This window comes from Lactuca serriola, chromosome 2 (assembly GCF_051521515.1).
Source record: "Lactuca serriola cultivar US96UC23 chromosome 2, Lser_US96UC23_V15, whole genome shotgun sequence".
Taxonomy (NCBI): Eukaryota; Viridiplantae; Streptophyta; class Magnoliopsida; order Asterales; family Asteraceae; genus Lactuca; species Lactuca serriola.
In genome coordinates this window covers 225283473-225295426 of record NC_136409.1, presented here as the reverse complement: position 1 = coordinate 225295426, position 11954 = coordinate 225283473, and the positions used below count along the sequence as shown (strand labels likewise).

General features: G+C 36.9%; 1 long non-coding RNA gene across 1 annotated transcript; it reads right to left on the bottom strand.

Annotated features, from left to right (window-relative positions):
* Positions 1-468: 468 nt before the first annotated feature.
* LOC145088706 (uncharacterized) lies at positions 469-3694 on the bottom strand. The gene is made up of 3 exons (XR_013701197.1): positions 2062-3694; positions 1350-1457; positions 469-725 (listed from the first exon to the last, which is right to left on the bottom strand). It is a non-coding gene; the product is annotated as an uncharacterized LOC145088706 (long non-coding RNA).
* Between the last annotated feature and the right edge of the window lie 8260 nt (positions 3695-11954).

Below are 11954 nucleotides of genomic sequence, written 5' to 3'. Positions count from 1 at the left end.
AAAGATCCAAAAATTTTATTTATTATGTTCATTTAGGCTATTCTATTAATATTTCTAATAACAAAAAATTAAAGATTAAAAGAGATTGTTAAGATGACAATCATGCCTTTAATGAACTAATTATGTGTATAAAATGTATTTAAAAACATATTTATAAATAAAAACATAGGCATGTTTTATTCAATATAAAAAGGTATTGGTTTTCTGTATAAAAATGTATTTTATGTAAAAAAAACATTTTCTTGATTTACTTTCGTGTATATATAAAAGTTTATTTTATGTGTAAAACATATTTATAAGCAAAAGTACGTTTCCTTGTGTATAATAATGTATATATGCATCAAAATAAGTTTTTTTTTTCTTCGTTTTTTATAAGTTTTAAAGGTAAGTTGTTTATGCTTTTCACGATTAAATATATATAACTACGTTTTTTTTAGGTTTAATATTGATAAAAAGATAACGCACATATAAATGTGTAACCAAATATATAACATAAACGAATTCTTGTTAAAAAATGGAAATCCCCTTCGGCTTTGTGTGGCTGAGGTATTTGCCATGCATACCTGACGTCGTGGGTTCACAACCCACCTAGTCCCCTTCAGTATCTTGTATGTAGTACTTTTTAATATACCTAATGAGGCGATCTAGTCGTCATGCAACGTCAATTATTCCATCACAGTTGCCATACAAAGTGTAATTATCAGCAATAGCCTGTTGGTTACTTTCTGAAAGTTAAGAAATGTAATTTTCTTTTACAAAATCAATGACAAAATAGTACAAAAAGAAAATATATTATGATAATTGCAAGTTAAGGTCTTTTATGTATCTGGTATTGAATTTCCTTTTTTTGAGGTCGAGATATCAACTTTTGTCCGAAATATAAATGGAATTAAAAATAGTTCAGAAATAAAGTAGATCTGACTTTTTTTTTTTTTTTTTAATTTTTTTTTTTAAAATTAAGGTTAAACTAAAGAACTTTTATAGTATCAAGCCTCTATTAAATCGATTAAATAATTTAATAGCATTAATCCTTTATTAAATCCGATAGTTGAACTTAGCAAACCCTAAAGAGTATTTGTGGCAATTTTTGTCCAGGGCACTTATACCCATGATATTTTTATTTAAATTCATCAACCAACCAAGTGTTGTTCTTCTTTCCATGAAATGTACTTTCTTCAAGAATCTTTCCACTAAAGTGCATAGTAAAAGCACACCTTTTTAGACATGTTACATAGTGAATCATCCACATATGGCTATTTAAGGTACCAAATTAATTAATAAAAAAACTGATCTACATAAAAGGCATCTAGAATGACATAATCATGTGGTATAACAGTCGATCTACATACCTTATTTTATAATATTCAAGCTGTTATCCTGGGCAACGAAACCAGTAACATGCTGGGCTTCGTTAACTTCAATGCATACCTTGGATAAGATCGTATATATAGGCATCACTTGAAAACGAACAGTAAGGTTAATAGGTTATAATCGCAATGATATATCTCATTACATGGCCTAAGAAGAAATAGACATGTATATGCTCCTTTTACTTCATATATATATATATATATATATATATATATATATATATATATATATATATATATATATATATATATATATATATATATATATATATATATATATATATATATATATAAAAGAATAAAAAACAAAAGAAACTCATAAGAACAACTTTAAGTTTGTATAAATCGCAAGAAAAGTAAACAAGGCAATCCTTAATTATTATGGGCATATAGAGAAATTAAACCGTATATATTTAACATATATAATGAGGCTAGGTGAAAAGAACGAGGGAGCTCCCTTCAGTCCAAGCATAGATTGGAAAGGGATGAAAACGATCTCCCGCATCATTCATTCAATCAAAGTAGCATAAAATGAATCCTTTTCTACTCAGTGGTTAGATGAATGAGTCGGCAGCTAGTTCAATTCCTTAATCACATCCATGAGTGGGCTGAAGGGAGCTCCCTTCGCTTCCATTGACTATAGAAACATCATTCATATACATAAAACTATTAAAATTTATGTAATAATTACCTAATGATGCTTTGCATTTCTGAGCATCAACAAAGTTGTAACCTACAACTCATCACATTAAAAGAAGATAGTTGGTTCTAGTCACCAACACCTAACTCAATAACATATTTTTTTTTTCAATATCTTTAAACATAACACAAAAGTATTGTTGACATATCAAATCACCACAGATAATTTGATTTGGTACAGCACAACTAAGAGCATAATAGATATAATTTGTGAGAATGGTCGAATTTGTAGGAAAATTATGTCCATATATATATCGAGACCAATAATCTACCCAATTTGCACTTGGTTTCGTAACATGTCTTTTATAGCCTCGAGCATAATCATGTGCAGAAGTTAAAGTATAAAAAGTGATACAAATAAGTTGAATAATTCAAAAGGAATTAATGAGAAAAATGATCTTCTGGCCCTAACCATGCATCCATTACCAAAATTAAATCTCATAGCTAGCTTTCTTCTTGTCGGGTTTGCCAGAACTAATTAATGATCAAAAGTGAAACCTTTAACATATATGAATTCGATACAAAATCAAACAAAACTATTTCTCTTTGATCATAATAAGTGAGTGTGTTGTTTAGAATGCATTAAGATCAATAACTTGTTTCATTTTCAAGATCTATATCTTGTTTATATTCTTGGTAACCGTGAAAAAGAAAACAGCTGCAAAGACATTAAAAACCTTCCCTTTTTGGTTCTTCATTTAGGCTAAACTATAGATGGTTTCTAAGTCTTCATCAGCTTACTTCTCAGAGACCTATAATCGGTACCAGATATCAAGAATAGTAACACAGAAAGACTCGCCAACCAGATTGCTTTTCAAGAATAAAAACCCTAAATCTTAATCAACAAAAAGGGAAAATAACGAGAAATACCCACAAACCCTAATCTTGAAAATGGCCATCTCAAAAGACCCCTGTTAGAACATCGGTCAAAGAGATATCTCGAATATGCCATTGTGAAGAGTGTGTCTGTGTCTCTCTGTGTGTGTGTGTGCGAGAGAGAGAGAGAGAGAGAGAGAGAGAGAGCTTAACTGGGTGTAGCTATCCAATATCCATAAACGCAGTTGATTGAAATGGAATTCACTGGATACCTGAATACGAATAAACGACTACAGTGACTGTTTATGGGTGTATTGGTCGGAAAATTTATGGAAGGAATCAGGTGAGTTTGTAATTATGAAAAGGAAACAAACAGCTGATGGGTCGCTTTTATCATGAGAGTCAGAGTCAGATTTTTTTTTAAAGTAAAAAAAGGCATAATTATGTAAGAAAATTACACACAAAAAAAGCCTTCAAAGATCTCCCCCAAATCTTCTCCATAATAAAACACACCCATAACATACCATATGATAAAGATTTATACATACAAATTAATATGATCTCTCTCTCTCTCTCTCTCTACATACATATATGTATTTATATATATAGAGAGAGAGTGAGTGTGAGAGAGAGAGAGGGGGGAGGGAGAGAGAAAGTGAGAGTGGAGGTGGCACGGTGACACACTCTGGAAAATACATCGTTGTTGGTCTGAAAAAGAGAATCCCACTTTCACTATGTGATATGTGTGTGAGTGAGTGATCAGAATCTAGAGAGAGAGAGAGAGAGAGAGAGAGAGAGAGAGAGAGAGAGAGAGAGAGAGAGAGAGAGAGAGAGAGAGAGAGAGAGAGAGAGAGAGAGAGAGAGAGAGAGAGAGAGATGCGATGAAGTGAAAATTTTCAGATGCTGGACGGAGATGTATATAGAGATGATGAAGAGGATGGCAACAGCAATGCGTCAGTGTTACTGTGCCTGTGTCTGGACTTTGTATAATTGTATACCCTTTGACCAGTGACCACTAATTTACTGCCTGCTTATACATCTAGTCTAGAAAATAAATATAGTAATAACTGGAATAATTATTCTGTTTTTAATAACTTATTACTTATAAGAGTCCAAAATTTTATTTGTATATCTTCTGGTTTTCTTTAATTATGCAATGAATAGTTTTATAGTAAATATACAATAACGTTTAGACTTACCAAACATATAAATTATAACCGAAACAGTTTCCAAGTTAATGTACCATTATTCTACTTACGTCTTTTATAACGACATCAATTTAATTTATTAAAAAAGAACTAGCAATGAACTCAAAACAAAAGTCAAACAGCTGCAAATAGGCTACAACAAAATCGAGCAATACCATTGTAATGAATACTTTTATTCCAAGTAATGTAATACCATTAATTATTCTACTTACTTCTTTTATATATAACGACATCAATTTAATTTATTAAAAAAGAACTAGCAATGAACTCAAACCAGAAGTCAAACAGCCGCAAATAAGCTACAACAAGGTCGAATAATCTAGAACTGGATTGCAACATCAATCCATCCACCTAACACTTTAAATTTGTTTTTACTTATACAAAGAAAAGAGTTAAGTTGAATCTCATCTAAAAGAGTATGGATGGACACATAAATGTTTCAGAAAATTACCTGATCTTCGCCTTCCATAATAACCAAAGGACAGAAAGTCACAATCTCCAAAAGTTTTTACCCTTCATATTCTAGGACACCAAATCTTTTATCAATTTATACAGTAAAATGATTGTGACTTATACTATCCAACCACTGTTCATAAATAAACATTTTTACCAACTTTTATATCTTATAAAATCTTTGGCATTTGCAAAAAATCTTTTATTAACAATTATATAGACGGCTAATTGTAATTATATCTTAGCAAGTAAAACTAAAAAGCTTCTATAATTGGTGTTGAAGAGAGCCACAACGGTTGGACTCATATGGTTGCATTGGATCTAAAGAAACTTTTATGTGACCACAAAATCAAAATTAGACGATGCACAACTGGATAGTGAACTTCACAACATCACTATGAGGAGGGCCATGCATGGGTTGGTTTTTGACTCAAACCCAACCCAACCCATAAATGGTTGGTTTCTGGTTCTCAGAACCCAATAGGAATGTTTTCTGATCGGTTTAGTTTCTTGGGTTCTGAAGTCGGTTTGGACGGTTTTTCGGTTTTTTGGGCTCAACCCATACACTCACGGGTTCTGGGTTCAAAACCCATGGGTTTAGGGTTTAAATCTATTTTCGAGAAATGAAGCAAGAAGTTAAATACTTCAAAAAACACCAAATTGAAGTTAAATACTTCAAAGACATGAGTCTTACAACCAAATAGTCTATCACAAGTTACAACCAAAGCCCGAAATAATTTATTACATCCAAAACACAATCACGTATGAGTCAGTTTCTCGGCTGGATAAGTCGGTTTCTTGGGACGGTTTGTCGGTTTTAAGTATGAGTCGGTTTCTCGGATTGGATGAGTCGGTTTCTGGGTAAAAACCAAAACCGAACCTGATTTTTTGGTTTTTAAAAAATTCAAACCCTAACTGTCGGTTTTGCTTCGATTTTGGTTTTTTCGGTTTCTCAGTTTCTTGGTTTGGGTTTGCTCACCCCTATCTATGAGAGATCTTAATGTTACATCCTACTGTTCCAAGATCAAAAATATTGCGGATCTCCTTCAAAACATGGATCCCGACTCAAAGCTATTAGATAAAAACCTTATAATTTACACAATTAATGGTCTCTCATGATGCTTCGATTATATTGCTAGCATCATTTGATATCGGAGTCTGTTATCCACCTTCATAGAAACCTAAGCCATTTCTCATAGAAGAGCGACGGATAAACTAATCATGTATGTCCTATTCATCGACTCACATGGATAATTTGTCTTCCCCAATGATTCTACATATTGGCCCGAACAGTGGCCGTTGGAATGATCGTTATCAACAATCCACGACGGATAATAAAAAACAGCCACAAAATCCACTAACCCAGCCTTACGACATGGTATTTTTTCCACTGCCATAAACTTAATAGTAGCAGCTACATTTGGTGTTGTAACATCTCAAAAATCATGAAAAAAAATTTCATTTTTAAAAGATATATCATAAATCCATGAGATAATCATATATTGTTTTCAAATCAAATTCATAAAGAAATCAGAGTATCAAAAATCTCTCAAACATAAAACAACAAGATGATATGTACGATCACACCTTTGCTTTATCTCTATTATCTGAAGTACCTGGAAACACTGAAATCAACAACTGTAAGCCAAAGTTTAGTGAGTTCCCCCTAAAAGACCTTATACAACAATACGTATATAATGCATGCAAACCGAGCCCACAACATAAAACTGGATTGTCCCGGGGCCCACAAGCATAAGACCGGATTGCCTCGGGTTTATTGGCCTACAACACAAAGTCGTACCGCCTCAACCCCATCGTAATATGTCAACATATGCAATAGATAAACAATAACCAACAAACACAAGGACACATACTACAGTATAAAGTATATTGAGAAAACTCACCTTACGGACTAGAAAATAACAACATTGATCACATATCTAAAAACCAGCGCTATATGTAACCTATACAACAAACAGGGACCAAAACTCAAATTGCAACCCAAAACCCTCACTTTAACCTAAAGTCAAACTTGGTCAAAAAGTTAACGGTTAAAGTCCAGTTCAACATTGAAAGGTCACTTCAGCCACTCGCCATGTCATGACTATCCTTTGGTCACGTCGAGGTGAAGTGAGGACAAAATAATCACGAATCAGACCATCGTCACGACGTGACAACCAACGCGTCATGTCGTGAGGTTCGCTTTGGACATCTTAATGCTTTAAGCTCTTAATCCTTTCAACCAAGCAACCAAACTTTTCCAGAAGGCCTTTTACATATCAAAATACCATAAAAATCATTTCTTTGTAGACATGCATGTCCAATGCATGTTTCAAACACCAACTAAGTCAAAATGAAAGGAACATGAGATCAAATCCCATACATGGAACCCAAAGCTCACTAATATTATAGAGTTGGGACAAAGGGGTATAAAAGAGTCTCAAGTACTCATAAAGTTGCCAAGTTTATGAGATTCCAACACTCATGCTTCCACAATAATGAGAAAAGTGGACCAAACTCTAGATTTAACATTCCTGAGTAAAAAAGATAGGAACTTGAGGACTTACAAGAGTCCTAATGCAGCTCAAGATGATAAGGGAGTACCTTGCTAGTTGGGATGATGCACCAACTACCTTATGTTCTTCTTCAAGGCTTAAGATCACCAAAAAGGAGCTCAAATATCTATAATGAAGGATTAGAGTTTTCTTGAGGGTGAATGGAGGTGATGGAGGATGGGGGTGTGCAAACCTTAACCCTTACTTCCTTTAAATATGGTCACAATCCCCAAAATTAGGGTTTTACTTGTAAGGGCTGTCACATCGTGACCAACATGGTGTCATGTCGTGACACCCAACAAAATGCACATTCTTCCCTGGCTACTGCCACGTCGTGACACATACATGGTTATGTTGTGGCTAAGTCTTTATCCTTTAAAACTTAATTGATAATAAGAAGTGATGCTTACCTGGAACTAGGTGCTACAATTCTCCCCCACTTGAACTAGATTTCTTCCTCAAAATCCTCAATTGCAAATAGATATGGGTAGTGCTCGTGCATCTCCGACTCGGGCTCCCAAGTCCACTTAGAACTCTTCTGATGTTGCTACTTAACCTTGACTTAGGGTACCACCTTGTTGCGCAAGGTCTTCTTCTTCCTATCAAGAATTCCCACCGACCTCTCCACATAATTCAGGTGCTCATCGACCTGAATATCATCTAACGATACCACTACTGTATCATCAACCAAGAACTTCCAAAGCTGAGAAACATGGAAGATCTATGAATCTGACTAAGCTCACCAGGAAGACCTAATCGGTAGGCCACCTTGCCTACCCTAGCCATCACTCGAAAAGGTCTGATAAATCGGGGGCCCAACTTACCTTGTTTCATGAAGCCTATAACATCAATCCCATGTGATACCTTCAGCAGAACCATATCCCCAACCTGAAAATCCAACTCAGACCATCGCCTATTAGCATAACTCTTTTGTCGGCTCTGTGTCGTCTGTAACCTCTGCCTGATATGCTGAATAGGTTTCTTTTTTTGGAGTACCACCTCAACCATCCCTTGACCCTATGGCCAACCCTTTCCCTAACTAACTTGAGTACGAACTTTCTTCCCATATAGAAGCTTATATGGAGGTGCACCTATACGGGAATGATATATATTGTTTTAATAAATGTTAGCAAGAAGGAGGTACCGAAATCAATGACACAAGCTCTCAACATATCCTAGAGCGTTTGAATAGTCCGCTCGCTCTGACCATCTGTCCGAGGGTGATAAGCAGTTCTGAAATGAAATCTCGTACCCAACTCCTCATGAAACCTCTGCCAAAACTGAGAAGTGAATCACATATCATGATCGGATACAATGGATATCAGCACACCATGGCGAGCAACGATCTCGGGCACATATATGTCAGTCAATTTCTCAGCCGAAGAACTCTCCTGAATGGAAAGAAAATTGATGCTCTTGGTCAGGTGATCAACAATAACCCATATGGTATCAAATCCCTTGGTCGTCCTTGACAATTTGGTGATGAAATCCATGACAATCTGCTCCCATTTCCACATGGAAACCTGCAAGGGTTGCAACTTGCAGTGCGGTCTTTGGTGCTCTTCTTTGACCATCTGACATGTCAATTATCTCTCCAAATACCAAGTTATATCTCATTTCATGCATGGCCAACAATATCTAAGTATGAAGTCTCGATACATTTTTTTTGGCTCTAAGGAAGCCCAATGTGGTCGACGACGCAAATAGATAAGTCTGAAATGTCAATTTGGATTCGGATAAGCGAGATAACCCGAACATCCTTGTCGGAGATACCGTTTAGCGCTAGAATCCGAATAAAATGTTGAATCGACCCCAGTACCCTCACAATAAATGGTTAGCTCTCCTATATTTGGGGTTTGAACCACCAACAGATTCCTCTCGCAATCGATCCCGAATCCAAACCTGATCAACTAGTCCATACCCACGATCACACACACATTCCCAATAGGTATCGGAATCAAGTCAATCGAGTAGGGCACAACGAACGTATCCAAAGTATAATCACAAAAACACTCAAAGTAGAAACCTTATGTTCGTTGGCGATGGGAACTCGTAACGGACAATCCAACATTCCAAGGGCCATAACGAAATCCTTACTGACGGACTCAGATACAAAGGAACGACTTGCACCCGAGTAAAAAAGAACAAGAACAAGTAATGAATTCACTAAGAGGGTACCTATCATGATCGCATACATACACATATAAAAAATTTACTTGACAAGATAATAAATGAATACATACCAATAACAACGCCAGGCGCTGCCTTGGCATCCTCTACAGTTAGCATAAACGCACAACCCCTGGATCTCAGGGCCTCAACCCTCTTATGTGTCTATCTGTGATCTGAAGGGTAGTTGGAGATAGTGCTGTACTGGTCTAGCAGCAAGTAATGGAAAACTAACCTTCACATGGCTAACTTGATCACAATGGTAACAAATCCTGGTGCTCGGCGGCGGATCGTGCTAATGGTAATCCTTTGCATAATGGCTCTCCCTGCCACATTTGTGGCACCCAGTCGCTGTTATGCACGCTCTCTCATGCACCTTCCTGTACTTGCCACAACTGAGGCCCCTCTGACCTCCGTATTATGAATTAAAGGGCTTAAACTGCTTCGCTTCTAGCTGAGTCTGAACTCAGGTCTGTCTCCTCTCTCTCGCCTGAGTGTCAATCTCAATCTCTTTCCTCTGTGTGAATGACCACAGGTTAGAGAGGGAACGTTACTACTGAATTGACACAAATTCAAGAATCTTTTTTCTTGAGCATGCTCAAGTAGCGGGACATTTGAACCTACTCCGAAGCATCATACTCGAGGAAGAAAAGGGCTCTCTCAGTAAACATCTTGGTGATCTTCGTCACAGATTCTGTCATCTGCTTCAACGATAGATACTCTTGGGCCAACCTTTCCCTCTCAACCACAATGACATGCTCAGTGCGGAACATCTCTGTGAACTGCTCCCAAGTCATTGCGTCCTTCTCCGTAGGAGAATAAACACTGCTCCTCAATTCCCACAAATCCTTCTCCCCCAAGCATAGAACGTTCAAGGAGAACTTGACCTTCTAGTCCTCTGGGCATGATCATGTGAAGAAACAACCCTCCACATCATATATCTATATCATGAAGATGATCGGGTCCTTGAACCCATCGAACTCTAGGGGCTTCGTGTTACTGAAATCCTGATACCGCATCATCCCTCTCCCCTGAAATCCTGCAGCAACAATGACTGCAGTAGTTACAACAACAGTAGCCTCAGTGACGACAATATAACACTTGTCAAACAACTCAATCGTGGCGATCTTGACAGACCCAAAAATCTTCGGGATCGCCTCCCTAACTACCATAGTCACCTGATTGGCGATCATCTTGCGAATCTTATCATCAGTTAATTCTGGCCTCTCCGAGTGTAACGCCTGTGTTTCTGGGCTTGCCATTTTTAGCAATGTAATAGTCTAGGTTAACCTTTGTAACTAAATTTGAAATAATAAAAATGTATTATTTGTGAATTATGTGAATTATGTGTTTATTTTCTTCATTTTTATAATTTAATGAATTAAGAATAAAATAAGCGTCAAAATTAAAGTGTGAGATAAGCCCGATATCTTTACATAAAGTTGTAGTGGTCGAAACAAGGATTCCGGAGATATAAGGAATGCCGAAATCCGAGTTATAACGAAGAAGTTATGACCTGTCAAAGTTTCGCGACAGAACCGGCACGACGCCGAGTGACGTAAAATATGAATTTAAGATAGAGCGATATTTAGCCTTAGCGATCTAAACGAAAGTCGTAGATTTCGTTAAACCGAGAGCGTGCATAAAAGGAACGCCCAAATCTGACTTCGTATGAGGAAGTTATGATTTTTCTAAGTTTCGACTTAGCAGTATGCAGCTCGAATACTCGATTTGAGATCGAGCGGTTTTTAGCCGAAACAATCTAAATGAGAATCGAAGATCTCGTTGTTAGTAGCGAAATGATGAAAAGATAGGCGAGAACGGACGTCGGACGAAGAAGTTATGATTTTATAACGAAGTTTTCCTGTCCGGGCCTTCTAAAAATAAATAATAAAAAATAAAGTCAAAGTTAGCCGACGAAGTCTAAATGAAAGTTGTAGAGCGTAGTCTCACCTACGTGTGGATATAAAGAACGTCGAAAACGGAGCTCGTATGCGAAAGTTACGGAATTTAGAAGTTTGACGAGTCAAATTACGCCCAGCGTAATTTGAGTACGCCCCGCGTACTCAGGCGGATGCAAGTTGCCTGACCAATACTCGAGTGCCACAGATCGACGCATGCAGTGACGTCAAAGTACGCCCCGCGTAACCAAGTTACGCCCCACGTACTGAGTACGCCCTGCGTAATTTGAGATTACGCCCCGCGTAATCCCAGATCCTCAGCCTATAAATAGAACTCGAAATCAGCCATTTTCTCTTGTTCAAACTCTTCCTTCTCTCTAAGTTTTGCCTCGATTTGCATGCCAATCATATCCCGAAGCCTCGGTATCATTCCCGAGCCCCGAAGCAAGATCCGAAGCCCCGAGGATCCCGAAGAGCGTTATTCCCGAGCCGAAGCTCTGCCTGAGAGGAGTTCGATTTTGGTGAAGATCTTCCAGATCTATCGAAGTATACTACTTCTATAAGCCGTAGTGCTTTCGGGTCATCTTCTGATCAAGTGAGTGTGTAGTTACCTTCTTCCAACACATTATTATAAAGTATTTTATATAAAATACGTGCTATGTGTATATGTTTTGTTGTTATATGTGTGAATGTATATTCACTCTCTTCTATCTCATAGATATGAGTTATTCTCTATGAAATACATGTTATGTGTGTGTGCCTCATCTGTTATGTGGAATATGT